A 17626-nucleotide genomic window follows, 5' to 3' on the forward strand; every position below is an offset into this window, starting at 1 on the left:
GTAAATACATAAAAAAGGTCCGATCAGATAACTGATACGAAAGTTTCAGTTCGGAATAAGAGAGTATAAGCCCTCCAGGGTCAAAAATTTGTGAAGCTAAAAACAGACCTTTCTGTTTCCAATTCAAATAGTCGGCATTTGTTAATGAGGGTGGGAATGAAGGGTTTCCCCATAAAGGGACGTAAGGAGATGAGAGGTGATTTCTGAATAATTTTTTGTTAATTGATTTCCATGCCAAATAAACATCACGAAACAGTATGTTCTGTAAAATGGTAGGTGGAATGTCCCCTTGTTTAGAGTGAAGCAAGGCACTAGGAGCGAATGGAGAGAAGATGGCACAGTCTAATGCTAGATCAGTGTAAGTGGAAGAATTTAGTATCCAATCATTAATAACACGAAATTGTACAGAAAGAAAATATCTATGGAGATTAGGGGCGTTCATTCCTCCTTTGGAGCGAGGAGACTGAAGTTTATCCAGGGCGATTCTAGGGCGTTTTTGATTCCATAAAAAACGTGAAGTGAGACTATCAAATTTGGAAAAATCTGATTTGGAGAGTCCAATTGGAAGCATTTGAAGGGCATAGAAAATCTTCGGAAAGATAATACTCTTAACAATAGCTAAACGGCCAAGAAGAGAAAGGGGTAGGTTCATCCATGCGTCATATAGGGTCGAGATTTTTGTAAGAATCGGAGAAAAATTTAATTTGTATAAAGAAGAAAGGTCAGAGGGAATATTAACACCTAAATATTTGATACTGTCAACTTTAGTAAAATGGGAGTGTATCGAGGAAAAAGAGGGCTTGGCTGAACGAGGACTAGGCACAGTAACTAATTCAGATTTAGCGATGTTTATCCTGAAGCCCGCCACGCTCCCGAATGAATGTATCAGGGACATTACATTGGGGATCGTGATATCAGGTCGGGAGAGAAATAATAACATGTCATCCGCGAAGAGAGCCGTCCTCAGAACAACATCTCCAATTCGAATACCATCAACAAGTGGAGAATTACGGATAGAAACCACAAGGGGTTCAATTGCTAGCGCAAACAACAAGGGGGAGAGTGGACACCCATGACGTGTGCCTTTATATATGGTAAATGGAGTAGAGAAGTAACCGTTACATAGAAGTTGGGATTTCGGGGAAGTATATAAGGTTTTCAATAAAGAAATAAATGAAGCAGGGTAACCGAATTTCTCTAAAGTCAAAAATAAATGAGGCCATGTTATGAGATCGAAGGCCTTTTCTGCATCCAAAGTTAAAACTACAGTGGGGGGGGGAGTCGCGAAAACTAGGAGCATTCAGATGTTGAATAGTAGCTAATACCCTTCTAACATTCCGAACAGAGTGGCGTCCGCAAATGAAACCTGTTTGATCAGGATGGATAACCTGCGGTAGAGAGAACTTCAATCTATCAGCCAAAATTTTTGTCAGGATTTTGTAATCTAAATTTAAGAGGGAAATGGGACGGTAGGATGCAGGGTTAGAGAGGTCACGACCTTGCTTTGGGAGGACTTTAATAATGGCCGAATTAAAATGAAGGGGAATCGTGTTAGAATCTATAATATGATTGTAGAAAGCCGTCAGGTATGTGTCTATTTTTGGAGCTAGGTGTTTATAGAATTCTCCTGACAATCCGTCAGGACCAGGGGCCTTGGAGGTTTTTAACTTAGAAATTGCCTGTCGGACTTCTTCGCAGGTGATCGGAGCCATCAAGGAAGGAAAATCTTCCGCTGAAAATTGTGGAAGTTCTGGGAAGTCCCAAGCTTGAAAAGGGGATTGAGTACTGAAAGGAGAAGAGGGTGAGGTAGAATGAGGAGAATATAGGTTTTCATAATATACTTTCATCATTTCTGAGATTTGTTGAGGATCAGTGGTCAATGCGCCCTCCGCAGTTGCTAATGGGTGTACTATCATAGGAGTGACAGTTCCTTTTAAGAGGTTTGTGAGCATCTTACCAGTTTTATTTCCAAATTTGTGGAATTTATATAGTAGAGATGAGCGGGTTCGGTTCCTCGGAATCCGAACCCGCCCGAACTTCATTTTTTTTTACACGGGGCCGAGCGACTCGGATCTTCCCGCCTTGCTCGGTTAACCCGAGCGCGCCCAAACGTCATCATCCCGCTGTCGGATTCTCGCGAGGCTCGGATTCTATCGCGAGACTCGGATTCTATATAAGGAGCCGCGCGTCGCCGCCATTTTCACACGTGCATTGAGATTCATAGGGAGAGGACGTGGCTGGCGTCCTCTCCGTTTATAGAGAAGAGAGTGAGACTAGAGTAGAGAGAGACACAGTAGTAATTTTGGGGAGCATTAGGAGGAGTACTACTACTTGCTGAAGTGATAGATAGATAGTGTGACTGTATAATGTATATCTGACTTGTGGGGGAAACACTGACAGTGGGGAGCAGTTAGAGTCTGAGAGCAGGACTCAGGAGTACATATAACGTACAGTGCACACTTTTGCTGCCAGAGTGCCACACTGCCATTGTGACCACACTGACCACCAGTATAATATATATTGTGATTGTCTGCTTAGGAGTACTACTTGCAAGTTGCTGATAGTGTGACCAGTGACCTGACCACCAGTTTAATAATCACCACCAGTTTAATATATATATATATATATATATATATATATATATATAATTGTATATAATATATATATAATATTGTATACCACCTACCCGTTTTTTTTTCTTTCTTCTTCTTTATACATACTACTATAGTAGCTTACTGTAGCAGTCTGCGGTGCTGCTGAGCTGACAGTGTCCAGCAGGTCCGTCATCAGTCATTACATAATAAATATATATACCTGTCCGGCTGCAGTACTAGTGATATTATATATATATATATATATATTGATTTCATCTCATTATCATCCAGTCTATATTAGCAGCAGACACAGCACGGTAGTCCACGGCTGTAGCTACCTCTGTGTCGGCAGTCGCTCGTCCATCCATAATTGTATACCACCTACCCGTGTTTTTTTTTTTTTTCTTTCTTCTTTATACATACTACTATAGTAGCTTACTGTAGCAGTCTGCGGTGCTGCTGAGCTGACAGTGTCCAGCAGGTCCGCCATCAGTCATTACATAATAAATATATCTACCTGTCCGGCTGCAGTACTAGTGTAATATTATATATATATATTGATTTCATCTCATTATCATCCAGTCTATATTAGCAGCAGACACAGTACGGTAGTCCACGGCTGTAGCTACCTCTGTGTCGGCAGTCGCTCGTCCATCCATAATTGTATACCACCTACCCGTGGTTTTTTTTTTTTCTTTCTTCTTTATACATACTACTATAGTAGCTTACTGTAGCAGTCTGCGGTGCTGCTGAGCTGACAGTGTCCAGCAGGTCCGTCATCAGTCATTACATAATAAATATATCTACCTGTCCGGCTGCAGTACTAGTGTGATATTATATATATATATATTGATTTCATCTCATTATCATCCAGTCTATATTAGCAGCAGACACAGTACGGTAGTACTTTCTTCTTTATACATACTACTCCTAGTATGCCACTCCTAGATGGGCCAGGTGTTTGTGTCGGCCACTAGGGTCGCTTATCTTACTCACACAGCTACCTCATTGCGCCTCTTTTTTTCTTTGCGTCATGTGCTGTTTGGGGAGTGTTTTTTGGAAGGGCCATCCTGCGTGACACTGCAGTGCCACTCCTAGATGAGCCCGGAATTTGTGTCGGCCACTAGGGTCGCTTATCTTACTCACACAGCTACCTCATTGCGCCTCTTTTTTTCTTTGCGTCATGTGCTGTTTGGGGAGTGTTTTTTGGAAGGGCCATCCTGCGTGACACTGCAGTGCCACTCCTAGATGGGCCCGGTGTTTGTGTCGGCCACTAGGGTCGCTTATCTTACTCACACAGCTACCTCATTGCGCCTCTTTTTTTCTTTGCGTCATGTGATGTTTGGGGAGTGTTTTTTGGAAGGGCCATCCTGCGTGACACTGCAGTGCCACTCCTAGATGGGCCAGGTGTTTGTGTCGGCCACTAGGGTCGCTTATCTTACTCACACAGCTACCTCATTGCGCCTCTTTTTTTCTTTGCGTCATGTGCTGTTTGGGGAGTGTTTTTTGGAAGGGCCATCCTGCGTGACACTGCAGTGCCACTCCTAGATGGGCCCGGTGTTTGTGTCGGCCACTAGGTTCGCTTATCTTACTCACACAGCTACCTCATTGCGCCTCTTTTTTTCTTTGCGTCATGTGCTGTTTGGGGAGTGTTTTTTGGAAGGGCCATCCTGCGTGACACTGCAGTGCCACTCCTAGATGGGCCCGGTGTTTGTGTCGGCCACTAGGGTCGCTTATCTTACTCACACAGCTACCTCATTGCGCCTCTTTTTTTCTTTGCGTCATGTGCTGTTTGGGGAGTGTTTTTTGGAAGGGCCATCCTGCGTGACACTGCAGTGCCACTCCTAGATGGGCCAGGTGTTTGTGTCGGCCACTAGGGTCGCTTATCTTACTCACACAGCTACCTCATTGCGCCTCTTTTTTTCTTTGCGTCATGTGCTGTTTGGGGAGTGTTTTTTGGAAGGGCCATCCTGCGTGACACTGCAGTGCCACTCCTAGATGGGCCCGGTGTTTGTGTCGGCCACTAGGGTCGCTTATCTTACTCACACAGCTACCTCATTGCGCCTCTTTTTTTCTTTGTGTCATGTGCTGTTTGGGGAGTGTTTTTTGGAAGGGCCATCCTGCGTGACACTGCAGTGCCACTCCTAGATGGGCCCGGTGTTTGTGTCGGCCACTAGGGTCGCTTATCTTACTCACACAGCTACCTCATTGCGCCTCTTTTTTTCTTTGCATCATGTGCTGTTTAGGGAGTGTTTTTTGGAAGGGCCATCCTGCGTGACACTGCAGTGCCACTCCTAGATGGGCCCGGTGTTTGTGTCGGCCACTAGGGTCGCTTATCTTACTCACACAGCTACCTCATTGCGCCTCTTTTTTTCTTTGCGTCATGTGCTGTTTGGGGAGTGTTTTTTGGAAGGGCCATCCTGCGTGACACTGCAGTGCCACTCCTAGATGGGCCAGGTGTTTGTGTCGGCCACTAGGGTCGCTTAGCTTACTCACACAGCTACCTCATTGCGCCTCTTTTTTTCTTTGCGTCATGTGCTGTTTGGGGAGTGTTTTTTGGAAGGGCCATCCTGCGTGACACTGCAGTGCCACTCCTAGATGGGCCCGGTGTTTGTGTCGGCCACTAGGGTCGCTTATCTTACTCACACAGCTACCTCATTGCGCCTCTTTTTTTCTTTGCGTCATGTGCTGTTTGGGGAGTGTTTTTTGGAAGGGCCATCCTGCGTGACACTGCAGTGCCACTCCTAGATGGGCCCGGTGTTTGTGTCGGCCACTAGGGTCGCTTAGCTTAGTCATCCAGCGACCTCGGTGCAAATTTTAGGACTAAAAATAATATTGTGAGGTGTGAGGTATTCAGAATAGACTGAAAATGAGTGGAAATTATGGTTTTTGAGGTTAATAATACTTTGGGATCAAAATGACCCCCAAATTCTATGATTTAAGCTGTTTTTTAGTGTTTTTTGAAAAAAACACCCGAATCCAAAACACACCCGAATCCGACAAAAAAAATTCGGTGAGGTTTTGCCAAAACGCGGTCGAACCCAAAACACGGCCGCGGAACCGAACCCAAAACCAAAACACAAAACCCGAAAAATTTCAAGTGCACATCTCTAATTTATAGTCAATCTTAAATTTGTATTTATCTCCCATAGAGGATAATAATTCATTAAAGTGTAATTTTTGTGTAGAATAAACGTGTTTATTGGCAAGGGATGGATTCATCTTATAGGATTGATATGCATCTGTGAGAGCTCGTTGGGCAGATAAGTAGGATTGTGCATATTTTCTTTTAAGTGCCGAGGTATAAGAAAGAATTTTGCCTCGTAAAACAGCCTTGGAGGCTAACCAAAAAAGGGATGGGTCAGAATCTGCATGAGATTTATTAGTATGAGAGTAAGTATCCCAGGCAGCGTCTAACATATCACCAAATTTAGAGGATACTATTAATTGAGATGGGAATCTCCATTGAGGGGGGGGTTTATTTACAGGCCGTATGAGGAGTGAGAACCAAATCAGGGCATGATCGGAAATTGCTATTGGTTCGATGTCAGAGTCTGTGATTTTCGGAAATAGTTGGTGAGATATAAAAGTGTAATCGATACGTGAAAGAGTGTTGTGTGCAGCAGAAAGGCAGGTATAGTTTTTGTCCGTAGGGTGTAAGTCTCTACAAATATCTACTAAGTGTAAGGATGAACATAAATGTGAGATACCTAGTTTGGGAAGGTGAAGGGGAGCTCCAGAGGAGTATGAGCGGTCTAAGTAAGGAGAAATAATTAAATTAAAATCTCCACACATAACCAGGTTACTATGGGCATGAGGAATGAGTTTGGAGAGCAGTAGCTTGAAGAATGTTTTGCTATAAGCATTGGGCGCATATACATTGCAAAAAATATAAGGGATATCATATAAAGTGAGTTCGACAAGGAGGAGCCTACCAGCAGGATCTGCATCAATTCGTGTTACCACAATTGGTACATTACGCTTGGCTAGTATGACTACCCCGCGTGCCTTGGAATTAAATGGGGCGTCTGCGATCAAGGACCACTGAAGCATTTGAAGTTTAAGTGTTTCTAGGTGAGTGAGATGTGACTCCTGTAAAAAGATAACGTCCACATTTTGTTTAGTCAGATAATGAAGAATTTTGCGTCTCTTAGCAGGAGAATTTATACCCCCAACGTTAAGGGAACCTATTTTGATTTCAGTCATTTAAAGCATAGAACATAATACTAATGAGTAACTGGGAGCAGCAAGCAAGCAAGAGATCAGTACATGTATATCTAGCTGGAATGGGGAGAGGAGGGGGAGGGACATAGGTAAAACAAAGCAAAATAATAACAAACCAGAACAAATAATGAGTAATGTCTGTATAACACAGACGGAAATCCGGTAAACAGATTACAAGCAACATTGAGCACAAATACTGTGGGATTTCGACATAGTGCTCCGGTAGGCAAAATCACCACATAAGACTTGGTATACAGAATAGAGACCAATAAGCAAAAGGCTGAGACATTATCATTGAAATTAAAAAAGAGCAGTCATATTAGGTTTACAGCTAGAAACATATAAATATAACCACCTATATGAAAGGTAAGATACGGGTAACCTGAAGTAGTAGTAAGGTAAGCAGAGTACCCCCAAATACACCTATGCAACTTGAGAAAACATAAAAATATATATATGCATTTAACATCATACGACCATCACATCACAGCGGTGACTCTGTCTTGTAGTGAGTCATAAATAGAGAATTCTAGAAAACCCGAAAACGACCATCCAGCGGGTTCTTTGGCAGGAAAAGAAGATTTATTTAGAAGCGACAGGGAGAGGGGCATCAGAAATATCTTCCCAGGTGTCTGAGGCTTCATCATGAAGATAGGCCAAGGCGTCATCAGGAGAGGTAAAATCCAGCGGTTTGTCACCTCCATAAATTCTGAGTTTTGCAGGGTATAACAAAGAGAATTTGCGTTTGTCCTGAACTAATTTAGAACACACTGGGTTAAAAGCTTTTCTAGCCCTGGTCAGTTCAGCAGAAAAATCCTGAAAGATAAACAGGCGAGAGTTGTCCCACATCACTGATCTCTGTTTGCGGGAGGCTGTCCAAAAAGCCATTTTATGTAGATAATTAAGACAGCGAAACAGTGTGACCCGCGGGCGGCTGTCGGGAGTACGTGGAGGGGGGCCCACTCTGTGTACCCTTTCAATTATTAGATCTTTGCAGGCGTCAGAGATATTTAAGAGGGACGGCAGAGTGGTCTGAACAAAGGTAACTAGGTCAGCACCCTTGACGGACTCAGACAAGCCCACTAACCTAATATTGTTCCGTCGCGAGCGATTTTCTGCATCTTCCAGACGGTTCCATAATTGATGGTTCTCTTTTTGTAAACGGAGGATGGAGCATTGAGCAGACGCCATATCATGACTCAAAACCCCAATTTGGTTATCATGAACAGACACCTTCTGTGTGAGGTGCTGTAACTGCTGTGTAATATCAGCCACAGCCTTAGACAACGGAGGACCCATAGTGCTGGTGATCGCAGCGGCCAGGTCAGAGTGAGTTATTGGGGCATCTGAGGAGAGACTGACCTGTGGAGAGTCCTTATGAAACAGTTCAGTAGCCGTTTTTTTAGCCACGGGAGATGCCGGAGGAGTGATGCTGTTCGGCGCCATATTGGGACTGGCACGCTTCTTCTCCTGTCTGGATGGCTGCGGGAGAGAGGAGGACTTCGGCGCGGCCCCCGAAGCTTAATACTTCTCCATTAGGGTGCGGAGGTAAGCGGCAGTGCGTGAAGGTCTCAATGGAAGCCGTGAAAACGGCTTTTAAAAGCTAAGTGGGATCTTGCCTCACGGAGCGACGCTGAGAGGGCACCACACAGCATCAAGCCGGAACCGGAAGTCTCCAGCATATAACCTTTTATTATGTAACCTGTGCTGAGCGTAGCAGTAGCAGAACGAGGCACCTTGCCCGAAGCGTTGCAAGCGAAACGATACACTAATGTTTCGGGGATGTTTCTGGAAAAAAAGTGGGGGGAAAAATTCAATAAAAACTGTGCTGACCTTTTTGTGTCGACCATTTTTATGTGGAATTTTTCTACCGTCTACCTTTTGACCATCGACCTTTTCATGTTAACCATTTGGGGTCATCCTATAGACTGTAGACCTTTTTACTGTAGACCTACTGAGCCACACCTGACCTGACCCTACTGGATGGTGCAGCTGGAATCATTGTTCTATCGTGGAACATGCAAATCATTTCTTATACAAGTAATGAGACTACATACTGATGTGCGTCCCTGTTTGTGGCTGGGGGTAGCGGTGCCTTTATAACACCATCTAGTGTAATTGCATCCAGAGACGCCGCAACAGGCATCAGTACAAGGTAATGTGTACAACAAGTGACTGTATGAAAAGGATCTATTGCGCCTCTGATGTTACAGCTGCAGTAATATCTTATACCAGCGGGTTACTCTTATGACAGACACTTCTTAAGGGAAATAATTTCACTTTCTATGGAAGTTACCAGCTTTCATTATCCTTCTGCCTGCATAGGGGGATGAGCTGTTAAAAAAAAACGCATGTGGCCCGTACGGAGATCGAACCCGCGACCTTGGCGTTATTAGCACCACGCTCTAACCAACTGAGCTAACCGGCCAGCTGCCTCACAATCTTCTGGTCACACATCAGTCACAATATGTAGGTCTAGGTGTGATGGTGGAGGGGAATAATGGGTCCAGGAGATGGGCACTGCCAGGAGGGTGAGGAGGGTCTAGGGGATGGGCACTACCAGGAGGGTATGGTGGGTCCAGGAGATGGGAGCCACCAGGAGGGTGGGGTGGGTTCAGGAGATGGGAGCTACCAGGAGAGTGAGGTGGGTCTAGACGATGGGCAAAACATGTTTCTGCTGTATTTTCTTTGCTGTCGGCCCTCCTGTATTCCAGAGTCATGCAGTTATGGGGGCTTATGTATTAGCCTGTTAGATGAGGATACTGGTGAGATTCTGGTGAGTTTGTCCATATTTTTAAAGCGGCAATCATTTAAAAGGCTAGACCTGGTTGGTGTAGTCTGTCATGGCAGAGGTTATTTGTGAACACGGTCTAGGTCTGGTCTCTGGGATTGGACTTGAGGAGTTGTGGACAGAATTGCGCAGGCTTAAGATATGATTTCCTCATGCAGACGTGGCAGTTCACTGAGGAACGTAGGAGAGGAAGTGACCAGCTATTTGGGTACTGAAACACTGGTGGCGTGAACCACCAGTGCAATCGGTTGTTGGAGGGTCCCCGAGAATGGAAAGTCTATGAAGACCAGCATTAGGAAGGCTGGGAGGTACCAGCAGACAGACTGGCAGAAGGCTGGGTGGAACTAGCACATAGGGGGTTTTCCAGGGGTTCACTACGATATGCCGGCGGTCGGGCTCCCGGCGACCAGCATACCGGCGCCGGGAGCCTGACTGCCGGCTTACCGACAGTGTGGTGAGCGCAAATGAGCCCCTTGCGGGCTCGCTGCGCTCGCCACGCTACGGGCACGGTGGCGCACGTACGCGCTCCACACTATTTTATTCTCCCTCCAGGAAGGTCGTGGACCCCCACGAGGGAGAATAAGTGTCGGTATGCCAGCTGACGGGCTCCCAGCGCCGGTATGCTGGTCGCCGGGAGCCCGACCGCCGGCATACTGAAGACCACCCGGTTTTCCAGATGCTGGACGGAACCAGCGGAGTAGAGTTTGCTAAGGATGCTGTCTGGAGTCAGCAATGCAGGTTTTCCGGACGCTGGTTGGAACCAGCAAGTCACAGATGCTGCGGTGGTCTTCAGAACAGTCTTTAGATGCACTGGTATGGCACACCTATGCACCTGGACACACTGAGATGTAATAACCGGTATGGCCCTTTAAGATCAGCCAGGGAGTCAGCTAGTACTGAGATAGGATTAGTACTTAGTCACTTATAGCTGGAGATTCAGGAGCTCTACACAGACTGAGAGACAACAAAGCACTGACAGCTTACCTGTGCTGGGACTTGGAATTTATGCCTCCTGCTCTCTGCTGACTGGCTGATGGATTCACCTGACGAGGAAGTGATTCCGGATTGGGCCCAGAAAGGTCAGCTGACCAGGAACTGTCATGGTGACGTCCATAGCTAGTTGTGTAGGGAACTCTGGCGTGGTGAGGCCAAGGCAGTTTGCTAAGGTCACCGAATCCATCGGCACCGACAGGGGAGCCTCAGCGTAGCAGCTGACCACGCAGGATGCCAGGAGACCGCACAGATGAAGGAGCACGCCAGGGCTTGCGGCAGAGGTAAGACAGAGCATGGCTGGGTAGCGCTGAAAGCTTCCGTTTTGTGATTTTGCCCTTTTAATAATTGGTGCTTTAAAAATATGGTCTGACTGGCAGGACATTATATACTGTAAGATACAGGCACTGGACCCACTGTAGTTTACTAAGTATGAGAATGGACAGAATGTGACACTGGTCGCTATAGGGGCTGTAACAACAGTACAGACAACACAGCCAATATAATATAAAAAGATGCAACTGACACCGACGTGATTGGAACACACAACCTTCTGATCTGGAGTCAGACGCGCTACCGTTGCACCACGAGGTCCCTTACAAATCCTGGAACCGCATATAAGCTAATAACGCCAAGGTCGTGGGTTCAATCCCCGTGTGGGCAGCTTTGTTTTTTCTTTTACTGTATTTATTTTTTGCTTTACAGTTTGTTGTACATGTGCGCGCAATTTTGGCCAAACATGTGCTAAGAGCCTCACGTGTACGCCATGTGAATTGTAGAGTTTATCATCATTATTTTGACTGTTAGTATCCTCAGTGCTATGAGTGTCCACTTGCATTTTCCTGCATATGGCACTACAATTCTCAGCATGCTCGAAGCTTGGCGAGCGCAGCAGCGCACTAATGTTTGGGGGGGGTTTTCAGGGAAAAGAGTGGGGCGGGGAGGATGCATTAAAAAGTGTGTTGACCTTTTTGTGTCGACCATTTCCAAGTCAACCTTTTGACCCTATGGAACTTTTCTACTGTCTACCTTGACTCTGTCGACTTTTTGACCCTGTCGACCTTTTCATGTTGACCATTTGGGGTCGACCTTCTGACTGTAGACCTGTTTAATGTAGATCTATTGAACGACACCTGACCTGATCCTACAGACACCTGACCTGACCCTACAGGATGGTGCAGCCGGAATCATTGTTCTATTGTGGAACATGCAAATAATTTTTTATATAAATATTGAGACTATGGGGTAAATTTTTGGGTGTGGTATAGCGGTTCAAATCTATTTTTCCCGACAAAGATTAGTCCGACAGTGATTGACAGACAATGTAGTTTTACCGTCAAACTAGGGTACGACATTAATCATACCTCGACATAGATAACTTAGACAATGAAAGTAAACAGACCTCTCGAAGATCGACAGCGTGTATGCAGACATTAAAAAAGCCCGACAATTATCAATTAGATACGTATTACTCAGACACTGTTGAAGACCGACAAAGCATATATAGACATTTTAAAGTACGACAGGACATAAGTCAGATAAGCTCAAGACCGACAAACAAAAGACCGACAAAACATATATAGACATTAAAAAATCAGATAGGCCACATGTCAGATAAGCACAAGACCGACACACATAAGACCGACACACATTCATTATCAAAAAATAATATTACACATAACAGAGAGTTCTTAGACAAGTATTCTTACTCTGAAACAGGCCCTTATCATCTGTCCTGAGACTTGTAGTTCTCCTAACCACCCCTGTACACTCAGTCACGGCGTCGCCACCATACCTGGACGCAACGCTCTCAATAGCTATTGCGGGTGGACGGGACTCATAGCGTCTCGTCTTGGACGGCCCCCCATCGCCAGCAATAGCTACTGAGGGGTGTGTATGTGGGGGGGGGGTTGGCCTTGCACTCATGACTTTGGCCTGTATGGTTTGGGCTTGGTAGCTGTAAGGCTGACAGGTGTGGCTGGGACCTCTAGTTCCACGGATGAGGGTAGCGCCGGGAGTAACGCTGTTAGCGTATGCGCGTCTGAGGTTAGACGGCATGGTGCCGTTGCTGGGGTGACGATGGAGGCGTCCAGGACAGGGCGCCCAGAAATCGCGGGGGGGACGGACGGAAGAGGGGTGACTGTGGGGATGGGGTGCTTCGAGGGGAAGGGTGGGGGTGTGGGGGGTTTGGCCTTGCACTTATGACTTTGGCCTGTATGGTTTGGGCTTGGTAGCTGTAAGGCTGACAGGTGTGGCTGGGACCTCTAGTTCCACGGATGAGGGTAGCGCCGGGGGTAACGCTGTTAGCGTAGGCGCGTCTGAGGTTAGACGGCATGGTGCCGTTGCTGGGGTGACGATGGAGGCGTCCAGGACAGGGCGCCCAGACATCGCGGGGGGATGGACGGAAGAGGGGCTGTTGGGGTGACAACCGTCCCCCCACCTAACCTATTTGGAGCTGAGGGTACAGGTGTGTATGCGGCGACATGTATGTAGGAGGGTAGTCTTGGGGAAATGAAAGTCTCAGAAGTCTATATTGGCCCCTGTCCTAATAATCTGTCGGTCTTTTGCGTGCCGGTATTATTTTATTCTTTTATATGTATGTATTGTCTAGGTATATGATGTCGGTCTTTTATGTGTCGGTATTATTGCTGCCTGTTTTATGATTTGTCGATCATTTGCCTGTCTATGCATACACTGTCGGTCTTTTACTTGTCGATATTATCGAGGTCTGTTTGATTACTTGTCGGTCTTTTTTACTGTCTATGTATGCACTGTCGGGTTTTTGTCATGTCGGTCAAATGCACGTCTGACTTGTGTTTTGTCGGTCTTTTGTGTGTCTGCATATATACTGTCGGTCTGTTGTGTGTCTGCATATATACTGTCGGTCTGTTGTGTTTCGGTATAAATCTTGTCTGATGAAGGACTTGTCGGTCTGTTTTGTTGTCGATTTATGCGATGTCGGTTTAGGGGTAGTCGATGTGACCATTGTCTGACTTATGAACTGTCGGTCTTTGTTCTGTCGGACTGTTGGTCTTGTCGGGTTTTCCTTTGTCTGACTTTTAACTGTCGGTCTCTCACTACTGTCTAACTAGTGTCTTTCTGTCTTCTGTTGTCGGTCTTTTCGCTGTCTGTATTCTTCATGTCGGCGAGTCAGCCGGAACCCAAATTTACTAAGATGGGAGTTCTATTTAAGATGGGATGTTGCCCATAGCAACCAATCAGATTCTACTTCTCATTTATCTAGCACCTTCTAGAAGATAATACCTGGAATCTTATTGGTTGCTATGGGCACTGCCAGAATGGTGAGGAGGGTCCAGGAGATGGGAGCTACCAGGGGGGTGATGTGGGTACAGGAGATGGGTACTTACAAGAAGGTAAGGTGGTTCCAGGAGATGGGAGCTACCAGGAGGGTGATGTGGGTACAGGAGATGGGTACTTACAAGAAGGTAAGGTGGTTCCAGGAGATGGGAGCTACCAGGAGGGTGATGTGGGTACAGGAGATGGGTACTTACAAGAAGGTAAGGTGGTTCCAGGAGATGGGAGCTACCAGGGGGGTGATGTGGGTACAGGAGATGGGTACTTACAAGAAGGTAAGGTGGTTCCAGGAGATGGGAGCTACCAGGGGGGTGATGTGGGTACAGGAGATGGGTACTTACAAGAAGGTAAGGTGGTTCCAGGAGATGGGAGTTACCAGGAGGGTGATGTGGGTACAGGAGATGGGTACTTACAAGAAGGTAAGGTGGTTCCAGGAGATGGGAGCTACCAGGAGGGTGATGTGGGTACAGGAGATGGGTACTTACAAGAAGGTAAGGTGGTTCCAGGAGATAGGACCTACCAGGGGGGTGATGTGGGTACAGGAGATGGGTACTTACAAGAACGTAAGGTGGTTCCAGGAGATGGAAGCTACCAGGGGGGTGATGTGGGTACAGGAGATGGGTACTTACAAGAAGGTAAGGTGATTCCAGGAGATGGGAGCTACCAGGGGGGTGATGTGGGTACAGGAGATGGGTACTTACAAGAAGGTAAGGTGGTTCCAGGAGATGGGACCTACCAGGAGGGTGATGTGGGTACAGGAGATGGGTACTTACAAGAAGGTAAGGTGGTTCCAGGAGATGGAAGCTACCAGGGGGGTGATGTGGGTACAGGAGATGGGTACTTACAAGAAGGTAAGGTGGTTCCAGGAGATGGGACCTACCAGGAGGGTGATGTGGGTACAGGAGATGGGTACTTACAAGAAGGTAAGGTGGTTCCAGGAGATGGGACCTACCAGGAGGGTGATGTGGGTACAGGAGATGGGTACTTACAAGAAGGTAAGGTGGTTCCAGGAGATGGGAGCTACCAGGAGGGTGATGTGGGTACAGGAGATGGGTACTTACAAGAAGGTAAGGTGGTTCCAGGAGATGGGACCTACCAGGAGGGTGATGTGGGTACAGGAGATGGGTACTTACAAGAAGGTAAGGTGGTTCCAGGAGATGGAACCTACCAGGTGGGTGATGTGGGTACAGGAGATTGTGAAAACGTTTCTGCTGTATTTTCTTTGCTGTCGGCCCTCCTGTATTCCAGAGTCATGCAGTTATGGGGGCTTATGTATTAGCCTGTAAGATGAGGATACTAGTGAGATTCTGGTGAGTTTGCCCATATGTTTAAAGCGCCAATCATTTAAAAGGTAAGGCCAGATTAGTGTTGCCCTTTTAATAATTGGTGCTTTAAAAATATGGTCAGACTGGCAGGACATTACATACTGTAAGATCCATGCACTGGACCCACTGTAGTTTACTGAGTATGAGAATGGCCTTCCTACCTCTATGTCTGTCTGTTTTACCCAGTTTTGTTCTATTACTATTGTTCTAATTGTAAAGCGCAACAGAATATGCTGTGCTATATAAGAAACTGCTAATAAATAAATAATAAATAATAAAAAGGACAGAATGTGGCATTGTAAATGTGAGACAGCTCTCTATGGGGGCTGTAACAACCGCACAAACGACACAGCCAATATAATATAAAAAAAGCAACTGACCCCGACGTGATTTGAACACGCAACCTTCTGATCTGGAGTCAGACGCGCTACCGTTGCGCCACGAGGTCTCTTGCAAAGCATGGATCAGAATATAAGCTAATAACGCCAAGGTCGTGGGTTCAATCCCCGTGTGGGCAGCTTTGTTTTTTCTTTTACTGTATTTATTTTTTGCTGTACAGTTTGTGTACATGTGCGAGAAATTTTGGGCAAACATGTGCTAAGAGCCTCACGTATGCTCCATGTGAATTGTACAGTTTATCATCATTATTTTGACTGTTAGTATTCTCAGTGCTTTGAGTGCCCGCCTGCATATGGCACTACAAGTCTCAGCATATAACCTTTTATTATGTAACCTGTGCCGAGCGTAGCAGAACGAGGCACCTTGCCCGAAGCGTTGCGAGCGAAACGATACACTAATGTTTTGGGGGGTTTTCTGGGGAAAAAAGTGGGGGGGAAATTCAACAAAAATTGTGCTGACCTTTTTGTGTCGACCATTTTCATGTGGAATTTTTCTACCGTCTACCTTTTGACCCTGTCGACCTTTTCATGTTAACCATTTGGGGTCATCCTAAAGACTGTAGACCTTTTTAATGTAGACCTACTGAGCCACACCTGACCTGATTCTACTGGATGGTGCAGCCGGAATCACTGTTCTATCGTGGAACATGCAAATCATTTCTTATACAAGTAATGAGACTACATAGTGATGTGCGTCCCTGTTTGTGGCTGGGGGTAGCGATGCCTTTATAACACCATCTAGTGTAATTGCATCCAGAGACGCGGCAACAGGCATCAGTACAAGGTAACGTGTACAAGTGACTGTATGAAAAGGATCTATTGCGCCTCTGATGTTACAGCTGCAGTAATATCTTATACCAGCGGGTTACTAATATGACAGACACTTCTTAAGGGAAATAATTTCACTTTCTATGGAAGTTACCAGCTTTCATTATCCTTCTGCCTGCATAGGGGGATGAGCTGTTAAAAAAAAAAACACATGTGGCCCGTACGGGGATCGAACCAGCGACCTTGGCGTTATTAGCACCACGCTCTAACCAACTGAGCTAACCGGCCAGCTGCCTCACAATCTTCTGGTCACACATCAGTCACAATGTGTAGGTCTAGGTGTGATGGGGAGGGGAACAATTCACAGCCCCATAGCTTTTAACCTTAAGCACTTTCTACCTTTTACCTGTAGGACCCCCCCCCCCTCCCCCCCGCCTAGGACCTGACACTCCGGTCACCGTGCCTATGGGTAGTACACCCCTCAGCCACTGGTGACTGTACCTCTAGTTCAGCTGCGGGTCCCCGCTGCCAATCTCCCGCTGACTGCTCTGCCTCACAGCGTCTCCGGGCCTCATATGTCGACAGCTGACAGTCGCTCCTTCTCCAGGTCACAGCGCGACTCTCCCACTGACCACAGCCTCACTGTCTATCCCCCCCCACGCAGCACTGACAGTCCTCACCTCAGAACGCTGAGTCCTGTCACCACATCGGAAGTCTAGACTCTCATTGACCATCGATGGTTCATAATCATTGATGGTTTGTAGCCGATGTTGAATACTTTTACCATCGATGAGTCACTAGTGTGCGTACAGAAGGACTTCTGCTCTACAGTATACAGCGGTTATGTTGGATATACAGTCTCACAAGACAGAAGCAGCTCACGAACTGGAAAATCACAGGCAAGTTACTAACAATACTCCCCTTTACTTCCAACCCATCAAACAGGTTCTGTATCTCCCCGGCAGCCGTCCTTCCTCTCACCCAATCCGCCAAACCTGTATTTTTGATTAGGGGCCAACATTTTGGATTTCATTTGTTATAAATGTGCCCATCTGCAAACATCCTGCTCACTTCCCTTAGGGCTGATTGCGCAGAAGAACATGAGGTTGAGCTGGTCTGCGGTGTCCGTCTTCATCCTTCTCCGAGAAGCCTCACTAGCTTGTGGGACAGTCATTCTGGTGTCAAATGGTGGCGGGCTCGGTGACTGGGGAGAGTGGGACA

At 46.4% G+C, this 17626-nt stretch overlaps 3 non-coding genes across 3 annotated transcripts; all 3 read right to left on the reverse strand.

Moving 5' to 3' along the window:
- Positions 1-9172: 9172 nt before the first annotated feature.
- TRNAI-AAU (transfer RNA isoleucine (anticodon AAU)) lies at positions 9173-9246 on the reverse strand. Its single transcript has one exon. It is a non-coding gene; the product is annotated as a tRNA-Ile (tRNA).
- Positions 9247-15615: 6369 nt separating this feature from the next.
- Positions 15616-15687, reverse strand: TRNAW-CCA (transfer RNA tryptophan (anticodon CCA)). Its single transcript has one exon. It is a non-coding gene; the product is annotated as a tRNA-Trp (tRNA).
- A 932-nt stretch (positions 15688-16619) lies between these two features.
- On the reverse strand, positions 16620-16693 carry TRNAI-AAU (transfer RNA isoleucine (anticodon AAU)). The gene has a single exon. It is a non-coding gene; the product is annotated as a tRNA-Ile (tRNA).
- Between the last annotated feature and the right edge of the window lie 933 nt (positions 16694-17626).

Source organism: Pseudophryne corroboree, chromosome 6 (genome assembly GCF_028390025.1).
Source record: "Pseudophryne corroboree isolate aPseCor3 chromosome 6, aPseCor3.hap2, whole genome shotgun sequence".
Lineage (NCBI taxonomy): Eukaryota > Metazoa > Chordata > Amphibia > Anura > Myobatrachidae > Pseudophryne > Pseudophryne corroboree.